Source organism: Schistocerca cancellata, chromosome 2, assembly GCF_023864275.1.
Source record: "Schistocerca cancellata isolate TAMUIC-IGC-003103 chromosome 2, iqSchCanc2.1, whole genome shotgun sequence".
Lineage (NCBI taxonomy): Eukaryota > Metazoa > Arthropoda > Insecta > Orthoptera > Acrididae > Schistocerca > Schistocerca cancellata.
In genome coordinates this window covers 351,975,846-351,991,942 of record NC_064627.1, presented here as the reverse complement: position 1 = coordinate 351,991,942, position 16,097 = coordinate 351,975,846, and positions in this window count along the sequence as shown.

The window sequence follows — 16,097 nt, the reverse complement described above, 5'->3', positions numbered from 1 at the left end:
TCCGTCATTGGTTATTTTACTGCCTAGGTAGCAGAATTCCTTAACTTCATTGACTTCGTGACCATCAATCCTGATGTTAAGTTTCTCGCTGTTCTCATTTCTACTACTTCTCATTACCTTCGTCTTTCTCCGATTTACTCTCAAACCATACTGTGTACTTATTAGACTGTTCATTCCGTTCAGCAGATCATTTAATTCTTCTTCACTTTCACTCAGGATAGCAATGTCATCAGCGAATCGTATCATTGATATCCTTTCACCTTGTATTTTAATTCCACTCCTGAACCTTTCTTTTATTTCCATCATTGCTTCCTCGATGTACAGATTGAAGAGTAGGGGCGAAAGGCTGCAGCCTTGTCTTACACCCTTCTTAATACGAGCACTTCGTTCTTGATCGTCCACTCTTATTATTTCCTCTTGGTTGTTGTACATATTGTACGTGACCCGTCTCTCCCTATAGCTTACCCCTACTTTTTTTCAGAATCTCGAACAGCTTGCACCATTTTATATTGTCGAACGCTTTTTCCAGGACGACAAATCCTATGAAAGTGTCTTGATTTTTCTTTAGCCTTGCTTCCATTATTAGCTGTAACGTCAGAATTGCCTCTCTCCTCCCTTTACTTTTCCTAGAGCCAAACTGATCGTCACCTAGCGCATTCTCAATTTTCTTTTCCAGTCTTCTGTATATTATTCTTGTAAGCAGCTTCGATGCATGAGCTGTTAAGCTGATTGTGCGATAATTATCGCACTTGTCAGCTCTTGCCATCTTCGGAATTGTGTGGATGATGCTTTTCCGAAAGTCAGATGGTATATCGCCAGACTCATATATTCTACACACCAACGTGAATAGTCGTTTTGTTGCCACTTCCCCCAATGATTTTAGAAATTCTGATGGAATGTTATCTATCCCTTCTGCCTTATTTGACCGTAAGTCCTCCAAAGCTCTTTTAAATTCCGATTCTAATACTGGATCCCCCACCTCTTCTAAATCGACTCCTGTTTCTTCTTCTATCACATCAGACAAATCTTCACCCTGATAGAGGCTTTCAATGTATTCTTTCCACCTATCTGCTCTCTCCTCTGCATTTAAAAGTGGAATTCCCGTTGCATTCTTAATGTTACCAACGTTGCTTTTAATGTCACCAAAGGTTGTTTTGACTCGGAGCGATTTATCTGACGTCAAAAAGGCTTGATCGTTGAGTTTCTGGCCAAGCGTGGAAGCATTTGCGAAGCAGGTAAGTTTGAAAGCTGTTCGCATTCCGCCATGCGTGAAGAATAACTTGCATGGCAAAACACTGCCATCCAAAACCGGCGCCGAGGCAACAGTGGTGTCCCACAGGCCATATGCGAACGTTGCTGCGTATGAGCCTACGCACGAGCCGCCTGGTTTGTGCACCCATGCGGACTGCTGTTCACCGGCGACGAAGGCTGGAATTTGCACGCCAGTACTTTAAAAGGACGTCCACTGGGTGGCGACAGGTGACCTTTTCAGATGAATAACGTTCAGTTCCCCATCAGACAGGTAGCTGTTGGCGTGCATGGCGTGAAATGGATGAAAGCATACACCCTACAAGAATATATAAACATGATATCTGTTCTTTCGGACATGTCCGACAGGACAGTTAACATATTCGTATGGGTAAGGATTACCGGGCAATGATCTTCTTCAGTGCGGGTGCACTCGCATTGCTCAAACTCTTACGGGAATCGGTAGATTGACTGCCGCGAGTAATGACTATAGTGGACAGGGGCACTACAAATGTAGTGTGCGGACAGTAAGTTGGAAATGTGGGTCTCACGGGAAGCGTGCCAGAGATAAATCCCTGCAGTCACACAATCCTGTGGGTCCTCGATGCCTCAGTCGGGTAGAGCGTCTGCCATGTAAGCAGGAGATCCCAGATTTGAGTCCCGGTCGGGGCACACATTCTCAACGGTCTCCGGTGATATTTATCAACGCCTGTAAGCAGCTAATGGTCTGGATTTCATTGTAATTTCACCCTCGAAGCATAGTCGGAAGGGTTCAGGCCGGAGGAGGGAGCGTTATGGTATGGGGAATGTTATCCAGGCATACGATCTCGTCATTCTTGAAGGCATGGATCGACCCTAGTTACATCTATCCTTGGGGACTAAGCCCATCCACGTTGTTCGTTTTTCCTCGGCACAATGGCTTCAGCGAGGCAATGCAACGTGTCACACAGCTTGCAGTGCGCGTCCATCTTTCGAAGGGCATCAAGATGAGTTTACTGCATTTCCCTGGCTGCCGAACTCCCCGGATCGGATAAAACCCAATCGAGAATATGTGCGACCACTTCGATCGGGTTATTCGCACCATAGTTTCTCACCGGAGAAACCTAATGCAGCTGGCCACGACACTGTAGGTTGCATGGCTCCACATCCCTGACCGTCCCTTCCAGAACCTCTTTGGCTCTCTCCCTGAGTCTCGTAGCCGTCCGCGAAGCAGAAAGTGGTTATTCACGCTTTCGACAGCAGTCCGCATTAATGTGACTGGAAAGTGTGTGACGTCTACTGTTGATATTATCAGCTAAACGAACCACAAGTGCTAATGTTAGGCATGTAGTAATATCTGTTACCTAACGCCAGCTGCTGGGCCTGTATGATGTTGACGATTGCAGTATGAAATGTTCTTCCTTCTTCGGACCTCCACACATGGACACGTCGATTGTGATGCTGTAAGCTGCACTGTGATTAGACTGGAAAGACGACGTGGTACCACATCTGTCGCTGTCACTGTATTCACCATTCGCGTCTCGCTTCTCTTCGTTACCACATCAAGGGAAGCCGAAACGATCTCTGCTGGTCTCATTGTCCGTGGCGTTCCAGCCGTTGCATGTATCCTGCAAATTTTGTCCCTCGCTTACTTATGAAGAATTTGCCGCTTGCCAAGAACATGAATGACGATAACTTGCAACAAATGGAATAAAAATTCACTAAGTAACTCGCTTTTAGAGCTCGCATTGGCTGCGACATTCACAGAAAAGTGCTTAGAACAGTTACGAACGCCCATTGATCGTCGGATAACGCCGCCGTTCGTGATTAGAACTATAGACAGAGGGAGCCGTTGAGGCACTGGATAGCGATGTGGAAGGCCCTCCAGAACCGATTTATTCCACATGCGCACGTTACTTGTCGTTTGCTGTAAAAATATGCAGAAAAATTGCGCAGCCTTAACCGCAATCCCATTAGAACACGATCAACCCTCTCTCGAATTCTGAGAAGTGCTCCTGTATGTTTCTGTCCCTCTCTCTTATTTTATCTATTTCTTTTTTTATCGTTTTTCTGACTTGTGCTATGCACCCGTCACGAATTTTTGTCCCACGTCAAGCTCTTCATCTGAGACTATCACTGGCATTCAACGAAAAATGGTTCGACAATTAAAAATAATGCCAATGTTCTAAATTCTCACAAAAATACATGTAAGCTATAGGGGAGAAGGGTAATATAAAATATGTACAAGAATCACGAGGCAAAATAGAAGTGGGAGACTAAGAGTGAAGTGGTCGTTTCGGAAAGACTGTAGTACAGGGATGCCATCTTTCATTATCGTTGGTTGTTTTACACAGCGAGGAACCAATGACGCCAATAAAAAAGAAGTTCAGGGTGGAACCAACGTTCAGCCTCAAGGAATGTCAGTGATAAGAATCGTTGATAACACAGCTAATCCCAGTAGAATTGAGAAGGAACTAGAGGCTCTGATGGATGAAGTGGACAGGCTGATGAGAACGTGAACTGACAGTAAATTGAAGAAGGAGGGAACTAGTAGGAGAAGCAAAAACAAAATTATCGTTAAACGTGTCGTCAGAACTGCAGACCTTGAAGTAGCTGAAGGACTGCTACTGCCTTGCAAATAAACTGCACTGAAGAGCAAAAGGAAATGGTACATCTGCCTAATATCGTGTACGGCCCCCGTGACCTCGCAGACGTCGCGCAACATGACGTAGCATGGACTCAACTGATATCTGAAGCAGTGTTGGAGGGAATTGATACCTTGAATCCTGAAGGACTGTCCCTAAATCCGCAAGAGTACGAGGGGGTGTAAATCTCTTCTGAACAGCACGTTGCAAGGCATCTCAGATTTGCTCAATAACGTTGATGTCTGAGGAGTTTGGTGGCCATCGGGAGAGTTTAAATTCAGAAGAGTGTTCCTGGAGCCACAATGTAGCAATTCTGGACGTGTGAAGCGTCTCATAGTACTGCTGGAATTGCGCAAGTCCGTCGGAATGCACATTGGACATGAATGGATCCAGGTGATCAGACAGGATGCTTACGCACGTGTCACGTATCAGAGTTGCTTCTAGATGTATCAGGGGTCCCAAATCACTCCAACTGCATACGCCCCACACCACTACAGAGCCTCTATCAGATTAACAGTTTTCTGCTGATGTGCAGGGTCCATGGATTCATGAGGTCGTCTCTATACCGGTACACTTCCATCTGCTCGATACAATTTGAAACTAGACTCGTCTGACCAGGCAACGTGTTTCCAGCCTTCAACAGCCCAATGTCGGTGTTGACGGGCCCAGGCGAGGCGTCAAGCTTTGTGTCGTGAGTCGCCAAGGGTACACGAGTGGGCTTAGGTTGGTTAGGTTTAAGTAGTTCTAAGTTCTAGGGGACTGATGACCACAGCTGTTAAGTCCCATAGTGCTCAGAGCCATTTTTAGAGACACTTATGGAGAATATTGACAATAAGTATTGATAGGGTAATGGGACACGTGTTAACGCATCAAGGAATCACTTCCATGGTGTTTGAGATAGTTGTAGACGGTTGGAACTGCAGGCGAAGACAGAGATTGAAATATATCCAACAAAAAATTAGGACGTTGGGTGCAAGTGCAACTCTGAAGTGTAGAGGTTGGCTGATGAGAGGAATTAGTGGCAGACCTCAACAGTTAGAAGCTCTCGCGAAAGAAACGTTTATTTTAACCAGAAAAAGGTACTTCCACGGTACATGGTCTAAATACATTTCCAAATTAAGGGAATGTGACTTACAAATGGATTGTTGGCTTCACATTAGTTTCTCCAATGAACACAATATTTTTCTTTACTTCTTCAAAAATAAAAATGGTTCAAATGGCTCTGAGCACTATGGGACTTAACATCTGAGGTCATCAGTCCCCTAGAACTTAGAACTACTTAAACGTAACTAAACCTACGGACATCACACACATCCATGCTCGAGGCAGGATTCGAACCTGCGACCGAACCAGTCGCGCGATTCCAGACTGAAGCCCGTAGAACCACTCGGCCACTGCGGCCGACTTTACTTTTTCCGGTGTTATATCTGTAGCTGATTTGGGAAAGTCATTAACTTCTGTCATTAGTGACATCGAATTCCTACTCGCTTTTCTCTGTGTTTAAAGGCGTTTTTTTGTCGCTGTGTATTGTGGATTTATCTGCGGCGCAAAAGGTAGTTTTCAGCTGTACATCTTAAAGAACAAAATTGTGAGTGAAAAGATAGGACAGAAAGGCCGGACGACAGAGAGACAGACATGACATCCAAGAATTTTATCAATTGACATAGCTGTTGGAAACGAAAATTAATTCTCGAGATTCGTTGCGCTGCGCATGAAAAACCATAGTTGGTTCAATAACTTCATTATTCAAATCATAACATACAAAATTACCTGTGCAGAGTGTCGATGCCGCTCTCAGCTCAGTTATGTGGATTTATCAAGTATCGGCGGAAGAGGGCAATGCCAGCGGCGTCTTCTAATACTTAAAGATAAGCGGTGGAAACGTGTAAAATGTTATTGAGACGCGGTGTAAGTTGTATTCCAAGGAAAGAATCGTTTATTTGGAACTACTTGTCTCTCTCAGAAATACTTTTCTTACAGCCTCCCACTACGCATCGTACCCAGTGGAGGCGATCACACAGTACTAACGGCTTTCACTTACCAGTGTAAAACTTCTTGGAAAGAGTGTTCATGTCACCCTGATTGTAAATCAGGGTCCTTACCCATTCGTATTCTCTGAATTGCTGTCACTCTGGACTGAGTCGTAACCCATTCGTATTCTCTAACCGAATTGCTGTCACCGTGGACTGTCAGAAAAGCAATCAGGAATGTTAGGTTTGGTTAGAGTGCACAAACACGCATTTCATCTCCTTTGGTCCCAGCAATCGACTTTTAAGTTACTACTAAAAGCATGATCTGTAAAGAATAGCAGCACCGAAGCAGTTTATCTGGCGTTAACAGTGAATTCATCAAATGGTTCAAATGGCTCTGAGCACTATGGGACTTAACATCTTAGGTCATCAGTCCCCTAGAACTTAGAACTACTTACACCTAACTAACCTAAGGACATCACACACATCCGTGCCCGAGGCAGGATTCGAACCTGCGACTGTAGCAGTCCCGCGGATCCGGACTGCAGCGCCTAGAACCGCACGGCCTCCGCAGCCGGCAGTGAATTCATCAACTGGGACATACTCCAGATATGGTCTGCTGTGGCCAACATGAATTTAGAGGCTGAGGTGATACGACTGACTCTCGTCAGTCGAGTGACAGATTCGATCTCTCCTGCTAGTATGTGGATGGGGTTTGTATAGTCAGTTTGGGAGTTAGTTGTGTCTGTATTTCGTCCCACACTGACTATCTCTGCATGGAATAACGTTACCTTATGCGGCTCCTTGTGGAGGAGTCCCTTTAAAATACAGGCAGTACTTCGTGTACCAACAGTATCATGCGTCAATAAAGAGGAAAGGTAGCATTATTGGGAACATTCGGTAGCAGAGAAACTATGCAGAATCGTTCTCTATCCAGAGGATCCAGAAGAAATTCCAGGACATTAAATTGGACTTTAAGATTACATCTTGGCACATTGTTCTCCTGGACTACCCTGCCGTACTGGACTACGAAAGTTGATCAGTTGATAGAATACTAACGATTTTTTACTCAAAATCTTTTCTTCGCGTAAATGCAACTGGAACTTTACAATATGCCACTACTTGGTGAACATTGCATAGGTGGAAAACATTAATGTCATTAATTGGGATGCAAACGCCGTAAAAAAAGGAAAAAAAACTCGTCTGGAAAACCTAAAAAGACCGGGAAACTATTTTTCGACAGACAGTTAACCTAGAGGAAAACACTGTGAAGATACGAATGTCTCAGACTGACATAAGATTAGTCTCTGCGTTTCAACTGCCTCGAAGAAAACTTCTTGCACTTGATCTCACTAGCACCCTGGATAGGTCCAACAAACTAGTAATACAAGTATGTGATTTGAATTTTAAATATACCGCCTTGCATTAAGGGCTACTCAAACCTGAAACATATCTACCTACTACAATAACTCCAATTTATCTGTCATTTCACCAAAGGAAACAAATTATTTCTCACAAATACGGTTTACTTACCGGGCGTTCTGTACATCGTACTATATAAAAGCATACTAATATAAATGCTCTTTGTACCGTAAAGTCTGATCATAGCCCGTTACCAGAATCTGTAGGAGATACAATGCCAGTCATTGAGTAAATTCAGGTACACACGAACATTAAATACATATGCAAGAAATTACATCAACGATTGAATCTGTTCCTGAAACGCAAAATGTCGAACTGCGAGTAGTATTATTCACTAATCTCTTCACCACAACGGCTAACCTGAGTAATATGCGCATCTTAATTACAAACTACTCCTCTGAATTTGTTCCGAGTTTGAACTAGGTATTGTATACGGAAACTCTGGTTACGGAAGTGTAATCCAACAGTAAAAAACCAGTTAAATAGTGAATTTTATCCATAATAGATGCAGTTGATCTCCATGACTGTTTCGTTATAGAGTGTAGAGTAATAACTGCTGACACTCACAATAGAATGAGGGTTTTATTTAGTGCATGACAGGTTTCGGACTTGAGCCCTTCTTCAGGTTGTTCTACATTCAATTACATCTTTCAGTGCTCAGTGTTGGAGATCACTGTTTAAATAAAAACCAAATAATGTGATATGACTAAATAGATCCAATTGAAACAACTGGAAGTTGTTAAGCGACATGTGTTGTAGTATCTGAAACATCCTGGCAGATTAAAACTGTATGGCGGACAAAGACTCGAACTCGGGACCTTTGCCTTTCGCGGGCAAGTGTCACCGCTTAAAGCAAAGGTCCCGTGTTCCAGTCTCCGTCCGCCACACAGTTTTAATGTGCCTGGAAGCTTCATATCAGAGCACACTCCGCTGAAGAGTGAAAATTTCATTCCATTAGAGTATTTACTTACAGCTGTAATATCCATGCCGTTCCCACATTGTATTCATCACACTTTTTACAAAATTAATGTCTCGATTTTTTTTGCGCATTAACTGCATACTGCACATCACGGTAAATATTGGTGCTTCCATGTAATGCCTTTAATACGATGGATGTTAATAACTTCAGAAGCACATACAATTTCAACATATAACGTGTTTACACAGGAAAACAGAGGTTACGGTGAAAGACTTTGTACTTTTCTTAATAGAAATTGATTTGAATTTTGTGAAATAAACCTGGACTGGTTTCCTACGTTTAGCTTTGTGTATCTGTGTCGTAATCGTGAAAAATTCAAGTGGCATAATCACGGAAACGTTGTTACATAAAATGAGTCACCTAAAACGAAACTGTTACCTGCATTTTAATTAATGTCTACAAAATTAATTAGGAAACCTAAACCGTAATGTAAATAAGCTGCCCGAGAAACTCTGTATTGTTCCAAAGTGAGCAGTGCTACAACGCGTAACGTCATAATACGTAACCTACAATTTCAACACACAAAGTGAATAGAATAAAAATGCTACATAAAATCACTAAACAATTTTCGAAAGAATAAATCATCACACTGTAGATTTACATACGTGTCCGCAGCTCGTGGTCGTGCGGTAGCGTTCTCGCTTCCCGCGCCCGGGTTCCCAGGTTCGATTCCCGGCGGGGTCAGGGATTTTCTCTGCCTCGTGATGACTGGGTGTTGTGTGATGTCCTTAGGTTAGTTAGGTTTACGTAGTTCTAAGTTCTAGGGGACTGATGACCGTAGCTGTTAAGTCCCATAGTGCTCAGAGCCATTTGAACCATTTACATACGCAATCTGTCTAAACAAATTCCGAACACTGAACGGCATACGCAAAGCTAACAGTGCACTGTGAAATAAAACAGTCTGTGTATGAAATGAAACATGAACAGACACTTACTTAAATTTAACGTAATAATAATTTTAAAAAGCATTACTTAGCAGAGATTGATCTCACTGTATCCTGAATGTAGAATGTACTGTAACTGCCGCAGTTGGAAATACTTATTTTATTACAATAGTTCCATAGTCTGTATGCTTTATGTAGTTCTGTAATCCTTTCTTCATTGGATATCGAGTTCAGTCCCGTTGTGTGTATAATCTCCCCCAGGTGTCTGAAACTTTTTTACTCGTGTTCTCTTCCACACTCCGTTACCAGTGAGTGGTTGTCTGTCGATTTCGGGTCCATGTGCTGCGTTTCCCCATATGAGATTTATAGTCCTGTTTTGACTGCGATTTCGTGTTGCGTCTCTAGTGTTTCTTTGGCTTCTTTCCGGTAATTTGTGTGATGGTTATATTATCATTTTATGTTGAAGGTTCTATCCTTGTGTCTCCCATCTTTACCCCACTGAGTCTTTTGTCCCATGTCCTTATTATTTTCGTCAAAATCGAGCTAAATAGAATGGGTGATAGGCCGTCTCCTTGTCTCACTTCTCTGTTGATTTCCAACGGTTCCGAGATCTCTCCCATAAATTTAACTTTTATTGTTATGTTTGTTAATGTTTCCTGGATTAGCTTTCTTGTCTTGTTGTCCACCTTCTTTCCTTCCAGTGTGTTAAAGAGTGTTTCTCCATCTGTGGTGTCGTAGGACTTTTTGAAGTTGACGAATGTTAAAGCGATACTCGTTGTTGTCAATATTGTTCTGTCATCGATCTGTTCATTGAATGAGCTTCGCTTTCTGAACCCTCCTTGGTATTCTTCTGTCTGAAGCTCTAGCCGATTTAACAGGGCATTAGGTAGAATTTTCCATGTCACAGGCAGTAGTGAAATCAATCTGTAGTTATTAGGATCTATTTTGTCCCCTTTACTGTGGACGGGGTGTATTAGGGCTGACTTCTAAGCATCTGGTACCTTTTCTGTTTTCTAGATGTTTTAGATGCTTCTGTGTATTTTGGGTGTAATGCTTTCCTGGTCTAATTTCCAGATTTTCATAATCAGTCCATCTTCTCCAGGTACTCTGTTATTTTTCAATGTTTTTGTTATTTTCACGGTCTCCTCGTGTTTTGGGGGTTTGGAATCGAGGCTACGTTCTGTCTTCTAGAGTTTTAAATTTTGCAACGGTTTGTCGGTGTTTAGCATATGTCGAAATATTGCGCTAACATTTCATAGTTCTTTTTCGGGGTTGTCTCCAGCTTATCATCTCGTGTTGTGAGCATATGCTCGGTGGTTGCTATCCTGTCGTATTTTCTCTGAATGTCGTGTAAAAATTTCGTGTGTAGTTTTAGTTGCAGTCCTCTTCTATCCCTTCCAATCTGTTGTTTTAGTAGCCTCTTTTTATGTACAGAATATTTGCGAAATTTTCTTCTTCTTGAATTCTTCGCATTTTTCGTGTTCCCTATGACTGTTAAAATTTTTCCAAGGTCTTATTCTGTCTTCTACGGCTCTGTCGCACGTAATGTTCCGCCATTCGGGTTTACTTTTTCTCGCTGGTTGCTTCAATATTCTCGGTTCCTTCATTTATCTGACAGTTCTGTTCAGTAGTTACCGTCGATTTTCTTATTTTTTTCACGTTCTGTAGTTTGTCACTTCCTTCTGAAGAAGATACACTTAGTAGTATCGAAACCTGGTCAAGGTTCTTACATTAAACTTCTGCAACAAGTTGGCTGTAAAATTTATATACTGTTAGTTTCTTATGATATTTCTTTCTTGTTCGATGCTTGGTACTCTAGGTCTTTCCTGAAAGTTCTGTTGGTTCTCCTGATTTGGGTATAAATTTCCCTTTGATTTGGAGTAGATGATGAAAGGATTCGAAAACTCCTTTTCTTGCTCTTACGTTCATAATTTCTGAGATGTTTTTCGTAGATATCCCTTTGTGGTCTATCTGACATTCTGTAGGGCGTTGTTGTGTAATTTCCAAGTTCGTAGTTTCTTGTATGGTTTCTGGAATTTCGTTCACATGATTCTGAGGTCTAAATTCCTGTAGAAGTTTATGAGGTACTTTCCAATTTTGTTTGACCTCTTGTGGGCCATGTGTTTTCCTGTCGTGTCTTTGAATTTTTTTCCCTGCCTAATTAGGTATCAAAATATACTAGCCACACTTTCATGTGCCTCGTCGGGATTTTGTTGGTGGTTTCTTCCGGATCTTCCCAGAAACATATCATCTATGGGTTTTTCTTCTTTTAGCTATTTGTGAGGGCAAGTGCATTGATTAGTGTATAGGATTTCTTTCCAAATCAAATCGTAAGTGTTGATACTTTTTTCTCATTTTGAAGTGAAATGTATTACAGTGTCCAATATCGATTATGTGCTACAAATCCCGTTCCGAAGAGTTTGGTTGTGGTTGGTTTCTCCTTGTATATTCCCTGGTTTTCCGAATGAAAGTGGTTCTCATACTTGTTTCCTGTACTGAAATTATCCAGTTGTTTGTCAGCTGTTTCATTTTATTTGGTTTCACTACAGTGTTCGAGTTGAGTGTTTCCATGTAAAACATTATCTTAGTCTTGAGGGTTTTTGAGAAGCTCCGATTCTTTTCTTCATCGTATGACTGATCCCGTGGAATCTGATGATCAGGTCTCTTACTCACTGGGGGATAGGGTGGTGCATAGTTTTCCATTGATCTGTAATGATTACTGGTTTCTGTTGAGGATTTGGTGGTGTGAAATCCCAGACTGGACTTCTGAGTTGCGGAACATTCCGTCACAGCCGAGTTCACAGAGCCAACAGACCAAAGTACGGCTGGCTGCCACACAAATGTGTCCGGATTTTGGGGTTTCACCTGTAACCCTAGGCGGGGATCCTCACAGGATGCTACTATCCGGAGCCAGATGGAACCAAGTTCTTTTAATTAGGGTGTAACACTTCCTTCTCCTACGTCCTCGCAACTTCCAAGAAGCCCCGGGCTTGGGACCGGCAACGGCGGAGCTCCTTACATCTTATTCAAATAGTTTATGTAACTAACAAAATAGAGGGACAAAATACGCTGGTGTCCAGAATTAAAGGAACAAAAGGAAATTTCGTAAGGGTAGATTTATTTTGTCACAAAACAATATAAACAGGTGATAGTCAGGCAGAAACAATGTAATGAACACAGAACACAAACAACTGCAACATACATAACGCTAGAGAAAAATGTTCTTCGTTTTTCCAAACTTCACAGATTTTCACACACATTAATGTGCTCAGTATGGGATGTGACCACCTCTGCAGCAATACAGGCCTGACAAGAACGGGGAATGCTGTGAATGATGTCATCAGTCTCATGTTGAAGCAGTAACGCTCATTCTTCCTGCAGAGTAGTTGGTGGATGCTGACTTGATGCAAGTTGTCTTCCTAATGCATCCCAGACATGCTCTATGGGATTCAAATCAGGAGAGCGAGCTGGCCACGCCATGTGTGCAATATCTTCCGTTTCCAAGAAAACATCAACCACCCGTGCTCTATGAAGTCGAGCATTATGGTCCATCAATGCGACGTCTGCGCCCACAGCACCTCGCAACAACCGCAAATGAGGTTCCAAGATATCATCACGATATCTAACAGCAGTTAAACCTTGCCGTTCACCTGTACAATATCATGAAGGGTTGTTCGTGTGGTAAACACAGTCCATGCCCACACCAATAGGAATCCTCCACGATCTCGGTCTCTTTACACAATGTTTGGGTTCCTAAATGGTGTTCCACGTTCCCTTCAGACGCGAATCCATCAAGAATCACTCTGCAAACTAAATGGAGACTCACTCGTGAAAACAACATTGGTCCACTGTTTGACAGTCTAGGTAGCATGTCGGTGCCTCCACTCTAGACATTACTTCCTATGAAAGCGCGTCGGACGTTGACATGCAGCATGTCTCCCACAATAAAGGCCACTCTACCGAAGCTTTCTGCCCACCGTTTGCTTCGTCCAGTGGATGTTGGGAGCTCACATGCCAGTTACCGTCCAGTACTAAGGAGCTAATATCATGCTCTTACAGCCAAATAACAGTCCTCTCTTCTGAAGTCACACGTCGTCGGCCCTGCCCTGGTTTCGGGATACAGTTTTGGTCTCTACAAACTGTCGCCACATCCGAGAAACAACAGAACGATTCACATTAAGCCATCAGGCCGAATCAGTTTTCGACTATCCTTCTTCCTTCCTACCTTCCTTCCTTCCTATAGCCCACCACCGCAGAGACTCTGGTAGGCATTTTCTCTGTGCCATATTGCACTGTCTGCGACTGTTTACACAGAGATTGTGGTTGTGCTGCTACCAGGCGAATACCACCTCATTTCATAGGTGCTTGACCGGAATGCCATCCTTCATGCAGAACACGACAGTATGGACATCTGGTTAACAGTTAGCATTTGTTAGACACAGAACGGGGAAACATGGGTTTGCTGCTTCAATTCTGGACACCAGTGTATTCAACAAATAAATATATAAACGTAATGTCAAGTGTTTTCCTACAGCTGACTAATCCATAATATCATTTCAAGTAGTGGCATGTTTACAAGAATTCTAGCACTTAAGTGCTATAAAACATGTTTCATTATTATAAAAAAAGGTAACAAATTATTATTGACAATGATTTTCGACCTATAACACACATGCATATTTGATTTCAATATTTATGCTGTTGTACGTCAGTCACACTGTGTTTCAGTGATATGGTAATGCTACCAGCTTTCGACGTTTATGTGTGTGCGGTCATATATGGATAACTGACGAATGACGATGTTCCTGTAGCAAGGATTTTTACTGTAAAAGCTTTCAAATACGAAGCGAATCACTTCTGAAACAGCTTTAATTTTCAGATCTTCTAACGAAGCATGGAGCATTTAATATTCTTCGCAGTGTCTTATTCTGGACAAATTCAAGTTTGTTAGTGTACTGGGATGCAGTGTCTTCCCTCAAGGGCAGACGTATCGCTTTACTGCTTTTATTAATGATTTTTGTTTTATTTGGGCAAGATGTTCTGTTTATTAGGGAATGTCAGACAGTTAACATCCTTCTTTATTCCCTGCGTCTTTTTTCTAATGACCTCTTTGCAGCGGGACGTATAATCACTTATATGTTTCCTAAAGATAGACTATGTGATCAGAAGTATCCGAACACCTGGCTGAAAATGACTTACAAGTTCGTGGCGCCCTCCATCGGTAATGCTGGAATTCAGTGTGGCGTTGGCCCACCCTCAGCCTTGATGGCAGCTTCCACTCTCGCAGGCGCACGTTCAGTCAGTTGCTGGAAGTTTTCTTGGGGAATGACAGCACGTTCATCACGGAGTACTGCACTGAGGAGAGGCATCGATGTCGGTTGGTGAGGCCTGGCACGAAGTAGGCGTTCCTAAACGTCCCAAAGGTGTGTACTATAGGATTTAGGTCAGGCCAGTCCATTACAGGTATGATATGTAGTGTTACCACTTCGCCACAGGCCGTGCATTATGAACGGGTGCTGGACCATGTTGAAAGATTGGATCGCCATCCCCGAATTACTCTTCAACAGTGGGAAGCAAGAAGGTACTTAAAACATCAATGTAGGCCTGTGCTGTGATAGTGCCACCAAGACAACAAAAAATGCAAGCCCCCTCCATGAAAAACACGACCACACCGTAACACCACCGCCTCCGAATTTTAGTGTTGGCACTACACACGCTGGCAGATGACGTTCACCGCGCATTCGCCATACCCACACCCCGCCATCGGATCGCCACATTGTGTACCGTGATTCGTCACTCCACACAACGTTTTTCCACTGTTCAATCGTCCAATGTTTGGCATTTACCGGTGTGGTATGTGGCTTATGAGCAGCCGCTCGACCATGAAATCCAAGTTTTCTCACCTTCCTTCTAACTGTCATAGTGCTTGCAGTGGATCCTAATGCAGTTTGGAATTCCTGTGTGATGGTCTGGATAGATGTCTGCCTTCATGTTTCCACTTCACTATCACATGGGGAACAGTGGAGCCATGGACTTTTAGTGGTGTGGAAAACTCGCGTATAGACGTATGACACATGTGACTTTCAATCAGCTGAAGATGTTCGAAGTCCGTGAATTCCGCGGAGTGCTCTATTCTGTTCTCTCACGATGTCTAATGACTATTGAGGTCTCAGACTTGGAGTACTTGGCAGTAGGTGGCAGTACAATGCACCTAATATGAAAAACGTATGTTTTGGGGTTGTCCGGATACGTTTGATCACGTAGTGTAAAAGGTTTAGCCAGATGAACTCCGGACAAGGAATGCTTTCATTGAATAACAGCAGCAGTGTTTGTAAATCCAATTTTTTTCTTCCATAAAAAGCTGCTAAACTTTTGCCCACATTTATTTGTCCCCATCTATCTGATACACCTTTTTTAAAGCTTTAGTAAGGCTCGCTGGGTTTTATCGTCAATTTTCGTTACTTTCTTGTCAGTTTAATATTTGGCTGTCGATAAGTGAAACCGATGCACCCGTTGTTATTGTTTTAATTGGTGACTATATTACAAGCAGTAATGATGTTGTACTTATCGATGGGTACAGTATTTGGAGTAAGAGATGTAACTTTCTTTTGCCAAACCTGTGTTTTTTCTTTTGGTGAACTAAAGATGTTGGTGGTGGAATAATGCTTCGTTTACGTAATGTTTAACGAGTAACGTATCAGGCGCAATAGCATCCTAGGTTTATATTTTGAGTCTATAGTGGCATAAGTTGTTTACACGTTGCTTTATTTTTTCGGAGGGTTCCGTGATTCATCTGTTTAATTGGTTCACTATAATAACCGCTACAAGTCACAAGAGAACGTCAATTTATTTAATACACGTCCAGTTTCGAGGCTGCGCCAATCTTCAGATGCTTTTGCATTCAGTTACATGTTTAAGAGCTCTGTGTAGGAGATCACTGTGCACATAAAAAACAAAGAACATGATGATT